Source organism: Haemorhous mexicanus, chromosome 16 (assembly GCF_027477595.1).
Source record: "Haemorhous mexicanus isolate bHaeMex1 chromosome 16, bHaeMex1.pri, whole genome shotgun sequence".
NCBI classification, from domain to species: domain Eukaryota; kingdom Metazoa; phylum Chordata; class Aves; order Passeriformes; family Fringillidae; genus Haemorhous; species Haemorhous mexicanus.
The window spans coordinates 8690116-8709961 of NC_082356.1; the positions used below are offsets into that span (position 1 = coordinate 8690116).

The window sequence follows — 19846 nt, forward strand, 5'->3', positions numbered from 1 at the left end:
CACAGTCTGTATCCAAAGGGAAACACCAAGTACCTTAAAAGAACTGAAGTACCTTGAAGCATTAATGAGCCCCACTGAGTGTTGTTACTGACAAAGCCTCTCCAGGGACTAATTACAGCAGATAATTGGAGGCCATGATTGCTCACACCTCTCAGAGACTCCCAGGCAAAAACCAAACCCAAAGTCCTTTGAAAACCCTGCAGTGCCTGGGAGCATTCAGGAGCCCCCAGGGCCATTGCTGAGCAAGGCTCCCCAGGGACTCCTTCCAGGAGGTCCTTGAGGCCACTGGGATGTGGGCTAGGGGGGGATGCTGAGGGCAGGACAAGGGGCTGACAGTGCCCAGCCTGGCTGGGGCTGTGCCAGGAGGCCCCAGTGCCTCAGGACAAGGTGTCTCCTCCCAGCCCTTGGTGGCACAGACCCTGCTGTGCCCCAGGGCACCAAGACTTGGCTTCTCTTTGTCCCCACCTGTCATCAGTGCCTGCAGTTCTCTGCTCTGCCTGGGGCCTGGGGACACTTTCTCTGTCGTGTCTCTCAGTGGGACCCATTAAAAGTGAAAGAAACTTTGGAGTTGGATTCTGACTTGGAGTTGGATTCTTACTTGGAGTTCTGGAGAGGTTTCTTCAGCTCCCTCTCAGGGACTGATGTTCAGGGCCTGAGCACAAAGCCCCAGAGGGTCATTAAAGTCTTTGTGCTGTGTCTGTGCTGCTGAGCTGGGCCGGGCTCCTGGCACAGAAACAGCTCCTGGTAACCAAGAAGAGCTTCAAAAGCACTTTTCTCTTTATGAGCAGGTTTTTTCCCAGCCCAGTAGGGCTGGGGCACTGCCTGCAGCCACCCCGGGCACAGCACAGAGGCACAGAGAGCTTCAATCAGTCAGGGCTGGGAAGGTGCTGAGAAGTGCCTGGGGCACAATCACTGCCAGCCCTTGGCACAGGAACCTCTGGCTGCAGGACAATGCAGCTGCAGCTCCTGGAGCCATCTCCTAAAGCTGCAACATCCCAATGCCTGCAGACTCTGTGAGTACATTCTCTGATTCTCTCTTGTGCAGAGCAGCCAGGGGTGCCCAGGGCTGTCCTGCAGAGCAGGGTCCTGCAGCCCAGGGCGCTGTGCTGGGGCAGGGACTCTGCTGCCTGCCAGGGACAGCTCTCAGCCAGCCCTGGGGGCAACTCCCAGCACTAGGGGACAAGATCTGGGTGGGAGGAGACAGCTGGTAAGGCTTCTCCTTCTGTGGGGAGGATGCTGCATTGGTCAGGACTGCTCCCATCATGGCATTTAACTGCAGAACATTTCCATGTAGATTATACAGGGAGCACAGCAAGGGAGGGGCTGCATAAAAGGGAAAATCCTGCTTTCTTTATCTACTGCTCAGGGTTGCCTGGATGGGAAATTGCCCAAAGATATTTATCTCTCAGTTCAGGTTGAAAAAAAAACATATATCACAGATCTGAGTAAACCAGGCAGTGACAGAAATCAGCACAGGGCCCCTTAGAGGCAGCATCAGTGTTGCTTTTCCAGCCTCCTCATGGTAGATCTGACTTTGCCATCAGAGCCTGCAGAGCCAGAGCTGCCCCTGGGCAGTGCCAGAGCTGGGAGGGGTCTGCAGGGCAGAGCTGAGCTCCCAGGGCTGAGCTGGACCCTGGCAGCAGTGGCAGGGCCCAGCCCTGGGCACAGGGAAGCAGCTGCTGGCAGGGACAGCTCCAGGCAGAAGAGCCCTAGCCAGGCAGTGGGGGTAAAGTTGTCCCCAGCTGTGCTGGGATATTTAAAATCTTCTCCAAGCCCAACTATTCCATGATTCCTTTTTTTACAGATCCCCATGTCAAGGCACTGTAAATGTCCAACAGCAGCTCCATCAGCCACTTCCTCCTGCTGGCATTGGCAGACATGTGGCAGCTGCAGCTCCTGCACTTCTGCCTCTTGCTGGGCATCTCCCTGGCTGCCCTCCTGGGCAACGGCCTCATCATCAGCGCCGTAGCCTGCGGCCACCACCTGCACACGCCCATGATCTTCTTCCTGCTCAACCTGGCCCTCACTGACCTGGGCTCCATCTGCACCACTGTGCCCAAAGCCATGCACAATTCCCTCTGGGACACCAGGAACATCTCCTACTCAGGATGTGCTGCCCAGCTCTTTTTCTTTCTTTTCTTCATCTCAGCAGAGTTTTCCCTCCTGACCATCATGTGCTACGACCGCTACGTGTCCATCTGCAAACCCCTGCACCACGGGACCCTCCTGGGCAGCAGAGCTTGTGCCCACATGGCAGCAGCTGCCTGGGCCAGTGCCTTTCTCAATGCTCTCATGCACACGGCCAATACATTTTCCTTGCCCCTGTTCCATGGCAATGTCCTGGGCCAGTCCTTCTGTGAAATTCCACAGATCCTCAAGCTCTCCTGCTCATATTCAAAGCACAGGGAACTTGGGCTCATTGCAGTTAGTGCCTGTTTAGCCATTGGTTGTTTTGTGTTCATTGTTTTCTCCTATGTGCAGATCTTCAGTGCTGAGGATCCCCTCTGAGCAGGGACAGCACAAAGCCTTTTCCACCTGCCTCCCTCACTTGGCCGTGGTCTCCCTGTTCACCAGCACTGCCATATTTGCTCACCTGAAGCCACCCTCCATGTCCTCCCCATCCCTGGATCTGGCCCTGTCAGTTCTATACTCGCTGGTGCCTCCAGCCCTGAACCCCCTCATCTACAGCCTGAGGAACCAGGAGCTCAAGGCTGCAGTGTGGAGAATGATTTCTGGCTGCTTTCAGAAACATTAAACTGCTGGCCAGTTTCTGCAAATCACTTGTAATAAAAGTAATCTTTGATACTTCTTGTTGGTTTCATTTCTGATGTAATTTTTCTTTGTTTTACTTTTTTCATATTGTCCAAAAATAAATGTCATTCTTTGTGCCATTTCTCATTTCATTTCTCTCTACCTTCCCTTTGGCCAAAGACTGTTCCAATGCGGGGCTGCACTTTAGGTGGCTTTAAAGGAACTAAAGGATTTCCCAGCAAAGTTTTCTGCAGAGATGCCCTTGTGTTGCCTTCTCTGGAGCTGCAGCAGCAATGTCTGTGTGCAGAGCTGGGGCAGATCAGTGCTGGCACAGCAGCTGTGCCCAGCAGCAGCAGCACTTGGTGTTGCCAGTGCTGCTCCCGTGGCCCTGCCCCGCTGCCCTGGTGGCCCTGGTGTTGCTGCAGGGCCTGAGTGCTCTCGGGGCTGGGCACAGCCCTGGGGGTGGCAGTGCCAGGGCTGCAGCAGGGACAGGCCATGGGCACTGCTGGGGCAGCGCTGACACCTCAGGCCAGGCCCTGGGGGCTCCAGGCTCCTTGCCCAGGCTCTCTCAAGAACATGGCCAGGCCAATGCTCAGCACAGAAAACCCCCGTGAGCAGCCCCAGGGTGGCCGTGGGCAGGCTGGGGGCAAACAGCATGGCTGGTGCTCTGCAAGGGCCCTGGGGGAGATGGGAAGGAGCAGCAGAGCAGGGGCTGATCCATCCCCAGTGTGCTGGACAGGCCAGGGCAGCGTCCCAGAGCGTCCTCATGGAGCTGCCAACAACATCCCCCCTCTGCAGCCCTGGCCTCTCCCCCAGCTCACACAGGTGCCCCATCCTTGCAGGCACAGGCACGGCAGCACTGGCTCAGGAGCCCCTGTTTGCATTGCACAGAGCAGGGGGAGCACCCCCATGGTGTTGCTGTGGGGACATGAACCTGAGGGAGCACAAATGCCATCAGCCCCTGGGGCCAGGAAGGGCTGGGAATGGCAGGGAAATGACTCAGCTTTGTACTGGCCTCTGCAGTCATCCAGAAAGTTTGTTCCCATCAGCTGGGAGTGTCCTGTCCCACTGCAGATGCTGTTGCTCAGAGCCAGGGCTGCCTGGCAGCCATCCCCAAACTGCCCTGAGCATTTCCTTGGCTTCACCTTGGCTTTCTTTCCTCTCCCCTGGTTCAGATTTCTTCCTATTGCCCACCGCTGTTCCCTCTCCTGCAAACAGCCCATCCCTGTTTGCCCTTTCCTCTCTGGCCCCACTCCCCATTGCAGTTCCTGACTTGGCACCATGGGAATGTCCTTTGGGGAGCAGGATGATCCCACAAGTGCTGCAGGAATTGTCTGCAGGCTCCAGCAGTGCCTCCTGCTGCTCCCCTGCCAGAGGCACCACAGGCCAGGGGGGCACATCTGGGCTGCTGTGTCTGACTCTGGGGCTCCCTGTTCTGGGCAATGAGGAGGGGCTGCAGAGGCTCTGCAGGACTGACAGGATGGGCTTTGGGCCTGGCAGGAGAAGCTGAGGGACCTTGGCTGCTGGAGCTTCTGAAGAGGAGGCCCAGGGCTCATCCTGCAACTTCTCCAAGGGTGATTTCAGAGAATCCCAGAATCAGCAAGGTTGGAACAGGCCATAGAGATCATCAAGTCCAACCTGGGTCCTGGCACCACCTTGTCTCCCCTGAGCCTCCTCTTCTCCAGGATAAACAACCCCAGCTCCCTCAGCCACTCTGAACAGGACTTGTGTTCCAGACCCCTCCCCAGCCTTGCTGCCCTTCTCTGGACACGCTCCAGCCTCTCCATGTCCCTCCTAAATTGGGGGTCCAGAACTGGACCCGACACTCGAGGTGCTGCCCAAGCTGTGCCCAGCACAGGGGAAGAATCATTGCCCTGCTCCTGCTGGCCACACCATTCCTGATCCAGGCCAGGAGCCATTGGCCTTCTTGGCCACCTGGACACACTGCTGCCTCATGTCCAGCCTGCTGTCCATCAGTCCCTGCAGGTCCCTTTTTGCCTGGCTGCTGTCCAGCCACTCTGTCCCCAGCCTGTAGTGCTGCAGGGGTTGTTGTGGCCAAAGTGCAGGACTCGGCACTTGGACTTGTTAAACCTCAACTTGTTGGATTTGGGTCCTGGATCCAGCCTGTCCAGGGCCCTGTGCAGAGCCCTCCTACCCTCCAGCAGATCAACTCTCCCCGACAGCTTGGTGTCACCTCAGTTCCATTAGGCCCCAGAGCGTCCCAATGGTCTCCATGATTCCATGAGGCCTCCCAGTGTCACAATGTCCCTTTGGTTCCATGGGACCCATTGGTGTCACAAAGTCCCTTGGATCCTGAGCCCCACTGTGTCACAATAGCCCTTGGTCCCCCAAGGCCCTGTAGTGTCACAATGGATCCTTGGTTCCATGAGGTCTGGCAGGGCAGCAATGCTCTCCTTGGTTCCACAGTGTCACAATCGCCTCTTGGTCCCAAGGGCCACCACGGTGTCAAACATGTTTCCTTCATTCCAGGAGTCCCTGAGGAGCTTGGTTCCATGGGGCCCTGCAGTGTCATAATGGCCCCATGGTGACACGAGGTCCTGCTCTGTCACAATGCTCTGCATGGTTCCACAAGGCCCTGCAGGGTCACAGTGGCCTCTTGGTTCCAGTGGGTCCTGAAGTGTTTTAATGGTGTCCATGGTTCCATGAGGCCCCACAGTGCCACAACAAACTTTTGGTTCCATGAGCTTTCGTACTGCCAACAACAGTCTCCTTGGTTCCACAGTGTCACAATGGACCCTTGGTTCCATGAGGTTCAGTAGTGTAACATGGACACCTCGATTCCATAAGGTTCTGCAGTGTCACAATAATCTCCCTGGTTCTGTGGCCCTGCTGTGGCTGATGTGTAACAATGGACCTGTGGTACCATGATGTTCCATAGTGCCACCATGGTCTCTTTGGTTCCACAAGGCCTTGCAGTGTCACCATGGACCACTGGTTCCATGAGGTGCCTGGCCTTCCGCAGCCCCTCACAGCCCCTCATGACCCCTCAGAGACCCTCATGGCCCCGCACAGCCCCTCATGGCCCCTCACAGCCACAGGCCCAGGGCACCTCCCAAAGGAGACGGGGTCGGGCCCTGCTTGTTCTCCTTTCATTTCAGTCCCTTCACAGCCACGAGTGCAGAAAGGCTGAAATGGAGCCTTTCCCCAGCGTTTCCCTCGGGGTTAATTGCGGGCTGAAGCTCTGTGCTGGCGCTGGCCCGAGCGCCACCATCCGTGCAGCCGCCAGGCCTTTGCTGTCCCCCCGTGTCCGTTCCCTGTCCCCGAGTCCCGCCCGGCTCTGGCAGCAGCAGCAGCCGCAGCGCAGGGGGCGCGGGCCCGGCCCAGCCGGGGCTCCCAAGCAGCAGCAGCGCCGGCCCCTTCCCGCCTGCTCCTGCCTCAGCTTCCAAGGGCTTTTTCCAGCTGAATTCGGGACTAGAGCAACAAGCACCCACACACAGCCCTGACTCCTCAGGGCCCGCCTGTGCTGCCCTGAGCCAGCCCTCAGAGGAAGAAAGGATCAGGTTCCAGCGCTGTTTTCAGCTCTGACTCACCCTGAGGTGCCAGCAGGAGACTGCTGGTGCCTTTGCCTTGGGAATTGGAGATCATGGCTTCTCTTGGCCCTCTTCTGCTTGCCACCTGAATTTTATCCATAAAACTGCAGGTGCCTCCTTCAGGTGGTGCTACCTACAGTGCTTTCATGACAGTGAAGTCAGTATTTTTGTCACGGGCATAAAGATCAGCAGACATTGGAATGCCCACCAGCCCCTGAGCACTAAGGCGAGGGGAATTAAAGCCACACAGGCCACATTTGCAGCGCTCAAACACAGCCGTGTTGCTGGCACTGTTGAAATAGAATGAACTGACAGAGGCCATCAGAGAAATTGCCTCTGCAGTGTGGAATTAAATTAGAAAATCCACCAGGAAAAACAGAAACCAGAACTTCTCGACTTGCTTCATTTCTCTTTCCCAGCAGCAGGAAACGCAGATGCCCAGAGGTATTTTGCACTGCTGAGCCCAGTTGGAGCCCAGGCTCTGCCCAGTCCCAGCAGGAACCTGAGCCCAGCCCAGGGAGCTCAGCGCACACGGGGCCAGGCCCAGAGCCCCGGGCACGGCCGCCCACTGCGGGGCAGCAGCGCAGACAGAATGTCCTGCGGCCCAAACCTCCTGCTCCTGCCACACAGCGCCAGCCTTCTCCCCCTCCTCCTCCTCTCCCAGCACGGCACAAATTCCAGCTCAGAGGAGGCTTCCCCAGAGAGGGCTCTGGCTCCTGTTCCAGCCTGAGTGTCCCTGCAGAGGAACAGGGCATCTTTCAGGCAGTTCCACAAGCTCCGGCTTCTCCCTTCATGGAGAGTCTGAGATGCAAATGGCCTTGCTAAGAAAGCCAAAACCCAAGGGAATGGAATAGTAGTTATTAGAAAAAAAAAAATCACCCTTCTTTCAGGCAAGGTTCACCAAGTCATTCCCTGCATTTCTCCTTTTCAGATTCTTTCAGTCAGCTGCTCTGAAAGGTCCAGCTTGTTCTAGTGCCTACCACGAGCTGATTATGCTCTTGATTTATGCACCAAGGCACCAGATGTGAAATCATCTACACTGAACTCAGAAACAAACTCCCTCTGTCAGAGCATTTCACGTTCCAGATAATTTTCAAGATGTCCATTGACAGGCTGGAATGATTATCACCCAACTCTCTACTTGTGGCTGCAGGCTCTGGAGATTCTTTCTCTGCATTCAGCCAGGCTTGTATTCCCTAACAACTCCTGGTACCTCCTCATGTTTTCTTAGCCTAGAACAGTAACAATAAAAACCTTACCCACAGCACAACTCTCCAGTCCACCAGGAAAAGAAAGGACAAGTTGTCAAGTTCTCAAAACCTTTGTCCTTCTTTCCTGCAAGAGTCCTGCTGCACGCACAGTGTGGAAAGCCAAGGGAAGCTGCAGGTGGTGGCACAGCTTGTGACAGGAGCTCGACCTTGTTCTCCAGGAAAGGTTCTTGAGAAGAGCAGACAGGACTGTGGAAAACATTCCTGGAAAACTGAAACAGCTTTCCAGAAGTGCACTGAAAATGGAAACAATCTGAAATGCTTTCCTCTATTTATTTCTCTGCTTCCTTTTTCCATCTTGCACTACTTCTCCATGCCACTAATTTCAAATGCATCTCACCTCTAAGATCGATGACTTAGAGTTTTAGACAGTATAAAATACCATGAGCTGTTGGAACCCTGGATGCTGAGAATTGTAAACTTCCTGTGCTTAAAGGCAAAGATGCACAAGAGAACACTGCACTTGACCTGAGGCTGTGGAGAAGGCTTCAAAAATTGACTGGTAGTACTGGGATTACAGGTGTGTAGTTGGTGAGAAATGTGTAATATCACAGCGTTGAAAACTTAAGACTTTGGGGTTTTAGAATACAGAAATAAATATGAAGCAAGATGGAGGTTTTAGGCTGGAGGCAAGCTGTTCTTCTTCACCTTCTTCTTCCTTCTTCAAGTGTTTGGGTGATGGTTTGCAATTGGACAGAAAAGTCTGCATTGTGGGCTTCGAGGGATCAGTTATTGAGTTAAAAGGGAAAATAATCTAGATATCATTTCTTAATTGGATAGTTGAGTCTTAAAAGACCTTGTAACAAGAGATAGTTAGCCATTTTGTGCCTTGCTAATGAAAAGCTGCTGAACTCATGGTTATGAGGCCATTTCACCGATAAGAAATAATAAACACCTGAGTCCAAACATGAACTACCATCTCAAGTGCCTTCAATCCTAACCATGAGAAATGGATAATGAGCTACACAGTTTGCCTTCCCCTGTTTTTGTTGGAAAGCAATGCTGGAGCTATAAGTGCAGTGCTTGGGTCAGGCACGAATCCTGCAGCCAGGGAATGTGCCCCGCCAGTGTGAGACCCTCAGCAGGGACAATGCTCAGCAGCATTGCTGTGCTCGGTCTCCATAGAGCCATGCCAGGACCAGCGGCTGAGCTCAGGAGCCAACACAGCCCCTGCCCTGCTCCAGAGCCCCTTGGCAGGGTGGGCTCCTGCCCTGGCTCTGTGTGCCGGGAGCCAGCAGCGCTGGGTGCAGGGAGCCCAGGGAGGGCACAGAAACACTGGGTGAGAAATGCTGGGGGACAGCGAGATGGGCACAGGAGCAGCACACACAGGGGGCACAGCCTGCAGGAGAGATGGCCAAGGGGAGAAACCAACAGACTTCTCAGGAGGGTGGAGAACAAACCTTTAGTTGCAAACTTCAGAGAATGAGGTACTTGGGAAATCTTAAATCAACATTGAATGACATTAAAGCACTTGACAAAGCCCTGACTTAGCAAACTCTAACCTGTCCAACTTCAAGTTACCCAGATTTCGAGAAGAGGAGGTCAGGAGAAGAGAGAGAGGGAGAGAGAGACCCACAGACAGTCTTGGATTTCAGCTGCTGTGAGCTTCAGGGCCACGGAATGTGTCAGTGTCACATCCGTGTTACAGCCTGACCTGCTCTGGTCCTTCTCACAGGTGGGGTTTTTGGGGTGCCAGGGGCTTGGCAGCCACTTTGGGGCTGGGTCAGAGGCTGCAGTGGCTGGGGCAGGACAGTGACCACCCCACCTATGCAGAACTCTCCCTGCCCCCACACACACACTGCAGGTATCTGAGACTGTTCATCCTTTCTCTGCTCTCCAGCATCAAGGCAAGGGACTCTGGTTACAGCTCTGAGCTCGTGCCAATGGCAACCACCCCGGCAATGGGGATCCAGGGAGCTGCTCTCAGGAAACCCCCAAGAGCTGGGCAGTGCCCCAAAACCGCCTCAGAAACGTGAGATACCCCAAAATCTCTTCAGGAACGTGGATTATTGAAAAACTCACTCAGTAATGGGCTCCCCCTCCCTTCATCATCCCCAAACTTCAGCTGTCTCATTCCAGACCCCAGCCCACCTCCCCAGTCCCAACCCCAACCCATCCCACCACTCCTGGACTACATGACCCCCTTCCCAAGCCATATTTCCCCCATTTCAAACCTTCCAAACCCCATCCCACCCATCCTGCCCCACACAATGCCCATCTCACCCCTCCAGATTTGAAGCCCACTTTGCCCAATCCCCTTCCAACCCCATTCCACACCAAGGGGCTGTGGAATCGAGGAATTTTGGGGAGAGAGTGAGTGGCATTGAAGTGACAGATCGAACCCTCTTGTCTCTTTGAGTGCCAAGAAAGGAGACAAGTACACCAAATACCCCCAAAACCCCCAAGTTCTCCCAATTATCTCCCTGAAACCCAGATTCCCCTGAAACACAAGTAAAAAGTGAGGCTTTAGAAGCCTTTGATGAATTTATTGATTTTTACCCAATTTTCTCTGTTTTAAAGAGATGAAGATGAATCCAAAGAAAATTAGGGCCAAAACAAAAGAATAACCAGCCCAGTGTCTTCCCAAAATGGATCACAGGGAATGTGGGTCACCAGGGCTCTGACCAATGTGGGGCCTCCCATGGCGGATGAAGTTGGGGCAGTGCACAAAGCTCTTCCTGCAGCTGGGGCAGTGGCAGGGCTTCCCTTACCGGTGCCTCCGTTGGTGTTTGGTCAAGTTAGAGCTCCAGCTGAAGCTCTTCCCACACTGGGGACACTCGTAGGGCCTCTCCCGGCTGTGGATGCGCCGGTGGGTGATGAGGGTGGAGTTGCGGTTGAAGCCCTTCCCACAGTCAGGGCAGAGGAAGGGCCTCTCATCCATGTGGATCTGCTGGTGCTTGAGGAGATGGGAGCTGGTCTGAAACCTCTTCCCACACTGGGGACACTCGTAGGGCCTCTCCCCAGTGTGGGTCATTTCATGGATGATCAGTTGGGAGCACCAACTGAAGGTCATCCCACATTCCCCACATTTGTATGGCCTTTCCCCAGTGTGGCTCCTCCGGTGGCAGATCAAGTGGGAATGCTGGCTGAAGCTCTTCCCACATTCCCCACACTCATAGGGCCGTTCCCTCGTGTGGATCCTCTGGTGGCGGATCAGGTTGGAGCTCCAGCTGAAGCTCATCCCACATTCCCCACACTCATAGGGCCTCTCCCCAGTGTGGATGCGCTGGTGGCTGACAAGGTGGGAGTTTTGCTTGAAGCCCTTCCTGCAGTTGGGGCAGCAGAAAGGCCTCTCCTCTGTGTGAATCCGTGGTGCTTGAAGAGATGGGAGCTGCTCCGAAACCTCTTCTGACACTCCCCACACTTGTAGGGCCTCTCCCCAGTGTGGATACGTTGGTGGATGATGAGTTCTGAGCTGTACCTGAAGCCCTTCCCACATTCCCCACACTCGTAGGGCCATTCCCCAGTGTGGATCCTCTGGTGGCTGATCAGGTCAGAACTCTGCCTGAAGCTCTTCCCACATTCCAAGCACTTGCAGGGCTTCTCTCCATCATGAAGCAGCTCATGGACCACCAGCTTTGAGCTCTGGCTGAAGCTCTGCCCACTTTCCTGGCACAGGGTGGGTCTTTCCTCCTCAGAGCACCCTGGGCTGGCTTTGCAGCCCCTCCTCCTGCAAGATCCCCAGGGCTTTTCTTCCCCGTTGGATTCCTGTGCCCTGGAGCCGCTCAACACAGCCTCTTCCACAAGGTTCTGCTGTGGGGATTTGTCCTCCCTGGTCTCCATCCTCAGCTCCTTCCCTGGGGGAGGCAGGACAAGGAGAGAATGGGACTTGCCTGTGTGCCAGAGGGAAGAGGAAGGAGATCCCCCCACTGCTTCCCCAGCAGGACGGCATTGGCAGCAGGGTTGTCCTGCAGCCAGGGGCCATGCTGGGCTGGGAGATGGAGCAGGAAAGAGGGGGAAATGGGCACTGACTTCCTCCTCACCTGCCTGGGTGTCTTGAGGCATCATCTTCTTCCTCAAAGCCTCTTCCTCCTCCATGTGGCCAAGGTTTGGGAATGGGAAATCCTGGTTTGGGGAAAAACAAGGAATGAGCACCTTGAGTTTGAAGGTCCCTCTGCCCAAGTCCATCTCTACAAATCACCAGCCATCTGGGGTCCATAAAAGCCTCCCAAAAAAACAAGACTCATCCCTGAAAATGCCTCCCAGGAGTTCCCTGTCTCTGGTCTGCCCCCTTTGGTGTTTGGGGTTCCCCCCTGTCCCAGCTGTTTGGGGTCACACTTGTATTAGGGGTCCCCCCTCTACTCGGTCCCTGCCCTCCTCAGGCAGCTGGGAGTCCCAGGAATCCTAAAAGTTTCCCCTTTTTCGCTCTCCCCACTTAGGGATGCTGGGGGTCTTGCAGTCCCGGGCCCCCTTCTCCCCTCACTCTCTGCTCTGGGCTGCAGGGGCTCCAAGGAGTCCCCCCTGCCCCTCTCCAGGCTCTTGAGGGTCCCGCCAATGGCGGCGCTCCCCCCTCTCTGGGCTCCCCACTTTGGGCTCCTGGGGGACACAGGGCTCCCCGAGGGCCATCCGCGGCTCGGCTTTAAAGCCCTGCCAGCTCCAAACATCCCCCCAAAAAAACCCCAAACCCAGGCACCCCCGGGATATTCCGGCCGAGCTCCCCCTCCCTGTGCACCTGCGGAATGGGGGGCGATGCTCCCGGGCTGCTGTGAATTCAGGCAGCGCTGGAGCCACGTGGGTCCCCGTCCCCTCCTCCCGCTGCTTCCTGCTGTCGCTCCGCCTCTTCCTCCCTCCCTCCCTCCTCCTCCTCCCCTGCTGCCGGAGCCCTCGCGTGTCCGAACGCAGAGAGGGCTGGGGGGATGCCAGGACTGGGAGTGACTGGGCTCTGCTGGGATCATGCTGGGAGCAGCTCCTGGGTGACTGAGTTCTACTGGGATCATACTGGGATCATACTGGGAGTGAGTGGGAGCAGCGCGATGGCTCCAGCGCTGGGGCTGGAGGCGCTCCTTGGGGGCCAGGGGGGAGTGGGACCACCGGCACCGGGACCCTGAACGGCCACTGCAGGCACTGGCACCCTCCTGCTCCCCTTATCCTGCACAGTGGCCTCCTTGAATTCCTCCATTACTGGACGTCAGAACCCCCTGCTCCCTGCATCCCTTGGCTCCCAGCCTCCAGACTTGCCGTGTGCCTGACCCTGGGACACCCTGGAATGCCTTGGACCCCCATTCCTGCCTTTCCCAGCCCCCAGCCCCAACTTTGTGCAAAACGAGAGACCCCCCTGAACTCCCCCTTCCCGAACATCCCGGGTATCCCCACCCTGGTACCCCCTTTTTAGGAAACCCTGAGCCCCCTTGAGCCCCATTTCCTGGGCTCAAAGACCCCCTGGAATTCCCTTCTACCTCTGCACGTCCCTGCACCCCCATTTCCGTGACCCTGAGACCCCCCTGCACCCCTTTATCCGGAACAACTCAACCTTTTCCCAGCGCCCGCCTCTCCCAGCCCCCAGCCCCACCCTTTTCCCTGACCTGGGACCCCTGGGCCACCATTCCTGCATTTCCCAGCCCCCAGCCCCTCCTTTCCACACACTGAGGAGCCCTGGCACCCCCTTTCCTGGGCACAGGATTCTCTGGACACCCCATCCCAGCTCTTCCAGTGCCTGCACCCCCTTTCCTTGGCTCTGAGCCCCTGAACCTCCTTCTCAGCTCTGCCAGCCCTAAAAGTTCCCCCTTTCCTTGGCCTGTTGACCCCCCCTGGATCTTCAAACTCTCACTTTCAGCCCCCCCAGCTCCCCCAGATCTCGGTGTCCCCCCAGTTCTGCACTCCCTGCAGTGTCTGGAAGTGGCGCTGTCGGAGCCCGGCCCGGGGGTCCCCCAGTCCTTGATTGTGGGGGATGTGGACGGGACCCCCTGGGAGCGCTGGGGCAGCGAGCGGGGCCGGATGGAGCCGCAGAGAGCGGGGATGGAGGGGGGAGTTGAGCTGGGATATCGGGCTAGCCAGGGCCAGGATATTGGGGTAGCCAGGGCTGGGATGTCGGGATAGCCAGAGCCGTAATATTGGGGTAGCCAGGGCTGGGATGTCGGGATATCCAGCCCCGGCCCAAGGACAGGACCCGGCCCGTGGCCAACAGTGCCCTGGAGATGGGGCTGGTACAACCAGAACGGGGGGGACTGGGGGGAGCCGGGGGCTGGGCTGGGATCTGTGGGAATGGAGAACTCTGAGGGGCTGGTATGGGATCTCTGGGGATGGGGAGGATCTGTGGGGCTGGAATGGGAATCCAGGGAGCTCCAAGGGGCTCCCTGGCCCTGGGACACGACTCCCTGGGTCCGTTCTCTCCTGGTTCCCAGGTCTCCACACGGTGCAGGTGGTTTCCAGCTGTGCCCTCCTGTCCCACGGAATGTCCATGGATCCCATGGGTGTGGCTACAAGGGGTGGGATTTCATCTCCTTCCAGCTGGGACCTGGGAGCAAGGAGGGTCCGACGGTGCCACCTGGATCAGCCAGAGGTGCTGGGAATCCGAAGGGATCATGGTGGAGCAGATGAAGCATTACCTGGGACACACCTCTGTAGAAGAGCTCCCAAAATACATCAGACATGGTCGGGAGGCTGTGGAGCACAAAAGTGGGTGTGGGAGGAGGAGGGGAGTTCCTGTGGGAGTGTGGGATTGAGGAATGGGAGACTTGGGAATGCAGGAATTCCCATGGAATTTCCATGGCCAGATGTCACTCTCTTCCCAGTCAGGTGAGAATTCCATGGATGGATCTTCCCCTAAGCCTTGCCATGCGAATTCCATGGGGAAATTATTTGAATTGATGACCAATGCAATGCCAGCAGTGCAATGAGACGTAATCCCTGCTGGGATTCCATGGGACAATTCCTTTTCCTTTTCTTTTCCTCCAACTTTTTCTTGAAATTTCCTTTCCTTGAATTTTCCTTTCCTTTCACTGAAAATTATTTTCCTTGAAATTTCTCCTCTCCCTCTCCCTCTCCCTCCCCTTTTCCCTTTTCCCTTTTCCCTTTTCCCTTTCCCTTTCCCTTCCCCCTCCTTTCCTTTCCCCTTTTTGCCTTCCCTTCCTTCCCAACACTTCCCTTCCCAATGTGTCAGTAGTAGTAGAGGTAATTGACTGAAGGAGGCGTGGAATGACATGGAATTTTTTTTCCCCTTCTTTTCAAAATAATACATACTGCATAAAATAATTAAGTATCTTACTCTGCTGCCAGGTTGGTATGCTCTAATTTCATCCACTGACTGTCTGCTTTTCCTTTCCAACTTGAAAGATCATTTCCTTTTTTATGTCTTTCAGGACATGATTGAGACTGGTAGAACAATGAAAGCTCTGCTTTCCAAAATAAAAGACAAGAAACCAAGGATGGTAAGAGGTAGATCCTTGTAAGGTACAAGGATAAAGCCACTAACTAACATCTTCAAATCATTTGGGTCAATAGGCAGTGTATGCTGACAGGTGCTTGTTTGGCTTGAAGTTTGGAGTGGGAGGAAGCAAATGCAGGAAGTAATCCTTATCCAGCTGCTGAAAAATTAACTGTTTCTTCAGCTGGGAAATGGACCAGGGCACTACCATCTTCACTGCTCAGATAATTATAAAAAGGTTTTATGGCTCTTGCCATGCAGTCATAAAGTCTGCTGGATTCCCTGTTTCTTACTTTATGTTTGAAGGAAATTCAGCTCTTTCCATAGCTTTTCTAACACCACCTCAGTTGCCTCCATACTAGAATGACAACACTCAGAATCTTTCTTCATACTGTCAACCATAGAGGTTTTCAGAATCTGAGAGTCTGTCAGCCCTGGGAAGATGACTTCAAGTAGCATTCTAGATCTGCTTTTAGTAGATCTCAAAAGAAATTGTGTGGAATATCCCTGTGTCTGTCAAGTAACCACAATGCTCTGTAAAAACAGTTGCTTTAAGCATCAGGTATCCAGACAGTCTTTCTAGTGACTGTCCAGGAGGTTCTCAGGTTCTTCTGAAGTGCACAGGAAAAGCAAGAATAGATATGATTTTGCAAAAAAAATTGTCCTTTTCTCCCTCCCCCCCAATAAAATCATTACCAGCCACTTGGACATGCTTCCCCCTCTGTGCTATTCTAGTGTGCATTGCTGCACGGAAGGGCAAAGATCTGAGACACGGGATGGAAGGGAACTGAATACAAAGTCGAGCCACTTGGACAGACAGATCAGAGCTTTTGCTTCTCCCTCCACTTCAAGGCTGGGCACTCCTTCTTTCTGTGCAATCATCTCACTGTTTTAATTGAAGTGCATGATTTAAGACACTTATGGGAAGTGTCGAGAGCCTGGGTTCCCCCCCGGCCGCGCCTTCCTTGTGCAGGAGCAGCCCGGAGCTGGGGCCGAGGCCCCGGCGATATCGAGCGCTGCCGCTGTGGCCCGTCACGTTCCGGGCCCCGGAGCGGATTCCTCCCCCTCCGCCCGGGGACCGAGGGGGCACCAGGGCTGGAAGGAGCGGGGACCGAGGCCCGCCCGGCGTCACTGCCCCCGGCCCGGCCCCGACAATCGGGTGCTGCGGTTGCCGGGGAACCGCGGGCGCGGCCACAGCGGCTGTGACGGCGCCGCCGCCTCAGTTGCCGCAGAGCGCGCTCCGGGCTGGTTGTTCGCAGCCTGGGCTCGTGCAACGGCTGCACTCAGCGATTCGCTCGGTGACTTTTTCATAGAGATTGTCTCTGCCAGCGAGCCCTGGACTCGCAGGGCATTGGTCTCTGCTAGCGAGGAGTCCTCAATTTCGTTTGAAGGTAAAGATTGATTGTGCTTTTTTGTTTTGTCCCATCTGTGCTCTGAAAGAGAATTCCAAAGGGAAACAGAGGATGGGATAATGTGCAGCTGAATAGATGAACGATAGATGGTCTACTGATGGTGCTTTTTTCCCACTGAAGAAATGCAGAATTTCCTAAATGTAGTAGTCTATAGGCATTTTTTCCCCTGTAGCGATGACTTAAACTGCTTAAAGGTGAATGAGTTCTGCTCAGGTGTCTGTGGGTTGTTATGGTCTGGTCCTTAAAATTATTAGGGACATGGCCCTGAATTAAGGTGCAAACAGGACCATATGCCAAAGTCAATTGTCTGGATTTTATGTAAGAGCAAATGTGAGGAAGAGAGAGAGAGAAATAGAGAAGGGAGTTGGCGAGGGGGACAGAAAGAGAGTGACAGATGAAATAGAAAGTAGAAAGTATCACCATTGCATGGATCTCACTGGCATTCCATGAAATACTCTTCTGGTCTTCTCTGTGGTGAGGTGTCACAAAACATGAGACTCCAATGGATTCATGCAGATTTGGGCAAGGTGGGACTGCCCAGGTTCCTGCCTGGGGTGGGGCAAGTTGGACTCTCTCTCTTGCTACTTTTAAATAATATAAAATCTTTAGCACCAGTATATCCTTTTGAGCCTGCTGTGAATTGGGTTGTGGATTTTCAGATCTGTCGTGTTCCTTTGCATGCCCTGCAGTCACCTGGTGCAAGGCCTCAGGAATGGGTCTGGGGGCACTCTGCAGGTCTTTGATGGGTTCTGACACCCCGTCAGCTGCCACTGTTGGGAATGTCCCCTGGATGTGGCCTTCTGGGGCTGGGGGGTTTAGAGCTGAGCCAGTTTGTCTGAGGGAGGATGGGTGTCCACTGCCCCTTACCAGAGGTTGTGCCACACCCCCAAAATTTCCTCCTCCCCCCTGTGTTGATGGGAGGTTTGTGTGCAAAGCTGGCCTCAGCAGATGAGTCTGTAGCTATGACTTCCCCAGCCTGAAGGCAGGGAGAGCTGATTTTCAGGACAGCTGCTGGGTTTGGCCTGGTTGTGGATACATTTTTCTCAATTAGCCTTGTTTAGTTCTCCCCAGACCTGAGCTAGCAGGACAATAGTGTCTCCTTGATCTTGTCTCAAGTTCCCTTAGGTGGCTTAACTCCCAGTCCCAAGTTCGAATAAGGAGGCATTTTCAGGGAGGGCTGGGCTTCAGTGGAGGCAGCTTCTTTATTCAGTTTTGTCAGAATGGGCAAAAAGTCCTTCATAGCAATATTTAAGCCATTAGCCATAACATTCCAGTCTCTCCCAAGTCCTGTGAAGAGCAGCTGAGGGAGCAGGGGTGCTTTAGCCTGAAGAAGAGGAGGCCCACTCTGGCTATTTTTAAGTAATATTTAAGCTATAGCTTTGTCTGTTCCAACTATTATTAATGTCCAGCTTTTGAGCTCCAGGTTTCAGTACAATCCATCTTTGAATTTCACAGGGAAGCCATATAGCTCTAATAAAGTCCAACTAGAGGCCTAACAATACTAGCTATTTATGCCAAACAAGCACTCAGCTACTTTCAAATCATATCAAATTGTTTAGCACCAGTATATGCCTTGAATCTGCCATGGATTGGGTTGTGGATTGTCAGAGTTCCGTTGTTGCTCCTTCCAGTTTTGTTGAGGCACTGTCTCCCTCTGTGACATCATCCCTTGGAGATGGCGTCTGGATTGCCCAAGAAGACACCACCACCTCGTCTTTTGCTGAGGGAAAGGCTGAAGCCAAACACTGTGAGTAGCCACTGGGGCTGTGTTAAGGCTGGCACCTGCCCTGGTGTCCCTGCTCTCCCTGGCCCTGTTGTCCAGCAGCGCTGTGAAGCTGCAGAGCCCCTCCCCAGCCCTCTGTGCCGTGCTCCTGTTGCTGGGGGCTGTCCTGGTGCAGCAGGGAACACTGTGGGATGCTTCAGTTGTGTCTTGCCTGGCTGTGCCAGTGGAGCCAAGTGAAACCAATGTACAGCTGAAGCCCTGAGCAGGTGTTCTGTCCCTTTCCCTTTGCCACAGGAATTCCTTCTGTCAGGCTGGGCACTCACCTGTGCTGCTCTGACCATCCTGCCCTTGGCCACCCGGGCATGTGGGAGAGGGAAAGCTCAAATTCTGCCCAAAGCCTTGAGAGCCATGGCTGTTCCCAGCTGGAAGAGCTTCCAAAGCAGCTGTTCTCTCCCAGCTCCTGTGGGCACAGATCCAGCCCTGCAGGCAGCACTGGAGCCAAGGCCACAAAGGTCCCTTGCTGTCTGGAGCTCTCTTGGCTGAAGATGCCCCAGTGCTGAGGCTCTGTCAAGGAGATCCCTCTGTTTTCTTCTGTGGAGGGCTCTGTCAGCCCAGACAGAGAAAGCAATTTAACAGGGAGAACCAAAACCTGGACACATTCCTGTGCACCTCCCTCTTGGTACAGCTTTGTTTTCTTGCATCTGTTGGACTCAGCCAGCAGCGATATCTCCTTGCTGTGAGTTCTGAGTGTTGTGCAGGGATGGAGTTCAGGCAGTTCTGAGTGCTCCTGCCCATTTTCTGGAAAGGTCACTGCCTCAATCCAAGGAAATGTAAGAGGAAACAAATGCCCAAAGAGCAGAAATCCCCAACCATGTCCCATCCAATCCCAGAGAAGCCAATAGGACAGAGCCATGTGTCTGGAGTGTGTGTATTGCACTCTGTATTATTAATTTACTGATGCTAAGGACTTCAGCAGGAAACTTCCAGGGCTCCCAGGACTGTCCTAGTGGCTGTGATCACAAGTTATTCACCAGTGCCACTTTTTCCAGAAAAGCCTCTCTGAACAAGCCATCTCTGAGGCTCTAGCTGGTGTATTTTTGCCTTTCAGCTGCTTCCCTCTAAGTTCCAGAGGGAGAAGATTCCCAGCAGGAAGAAGGAGGCCAGTACTGGGGGGAGTATTCTGCCCAGAACTGGCCCATTTCCAGACAGGAGTGAGACTCGTCCAAAGGTAGCCTTTTCCTGCTCTTTTCCTTTCTGTTGAACATGAAGTTTGAAGGGGGTGTGTGCTTGTGACAGGCTTGTCTCCAGCAAAACACCTCAGTGTCCAGGTGCTGTTGTCATTGCACACTGCTGGGAGGGGTGGACTGGGAGTCCTGATGTGCACAGAGCAACACAAATAACCTCTGCTGGAGCTGCTGGGCTGTGCTGGAGTGTAGCTGCCATTGCTAATGGGGGAAGGCTGGGGACACAAAGGCACAACATTGCCATTTGCCATTCTCCTGCTGAGATAGCCTCCTCTTGCTTTGGTGTGGTCACCATCAAATGCTTGGGGTCACAGGATTCCCTCCAGAGTGGCAGTGTTGGCCTTTGAAGGCCAAGGATCTGCAGGAATTACTTCAGATTTAACAAAAGAAATTGCATTCCTGCTTTGGGCTGGAAGAATGTGTTGGACCCTGACAGGGTGTTAGATTTTGCAGGGTGCCAGATGTGCAGGGGACTGGCCCTGGGCAGAGGGGAATGGATGTGCTTTATCTGGATCAGTGCCTCCTTAGAGGTGT

The 19846-nt window shown here is 54.4% G+C and overlaps 2 pseudogenes; one reads left to right on the forward strand and one right to left on the reverse strand.

The window, feature by feature from the left end:
* Nucleotides 1-19846, forward strand: part of LOC132334706 (zinc finger protein 850-like) — a 1213125-nt pseudogene that overhangs the window by 806416 nt on the left and 386863 nt on the right.
* The window catches only part of LOC132334717 (zinc finger protein 850-like), a 260738-nt pseudogene continuing 250927 nt past the window's right edge, over nt 10036-19846 (reverse strand).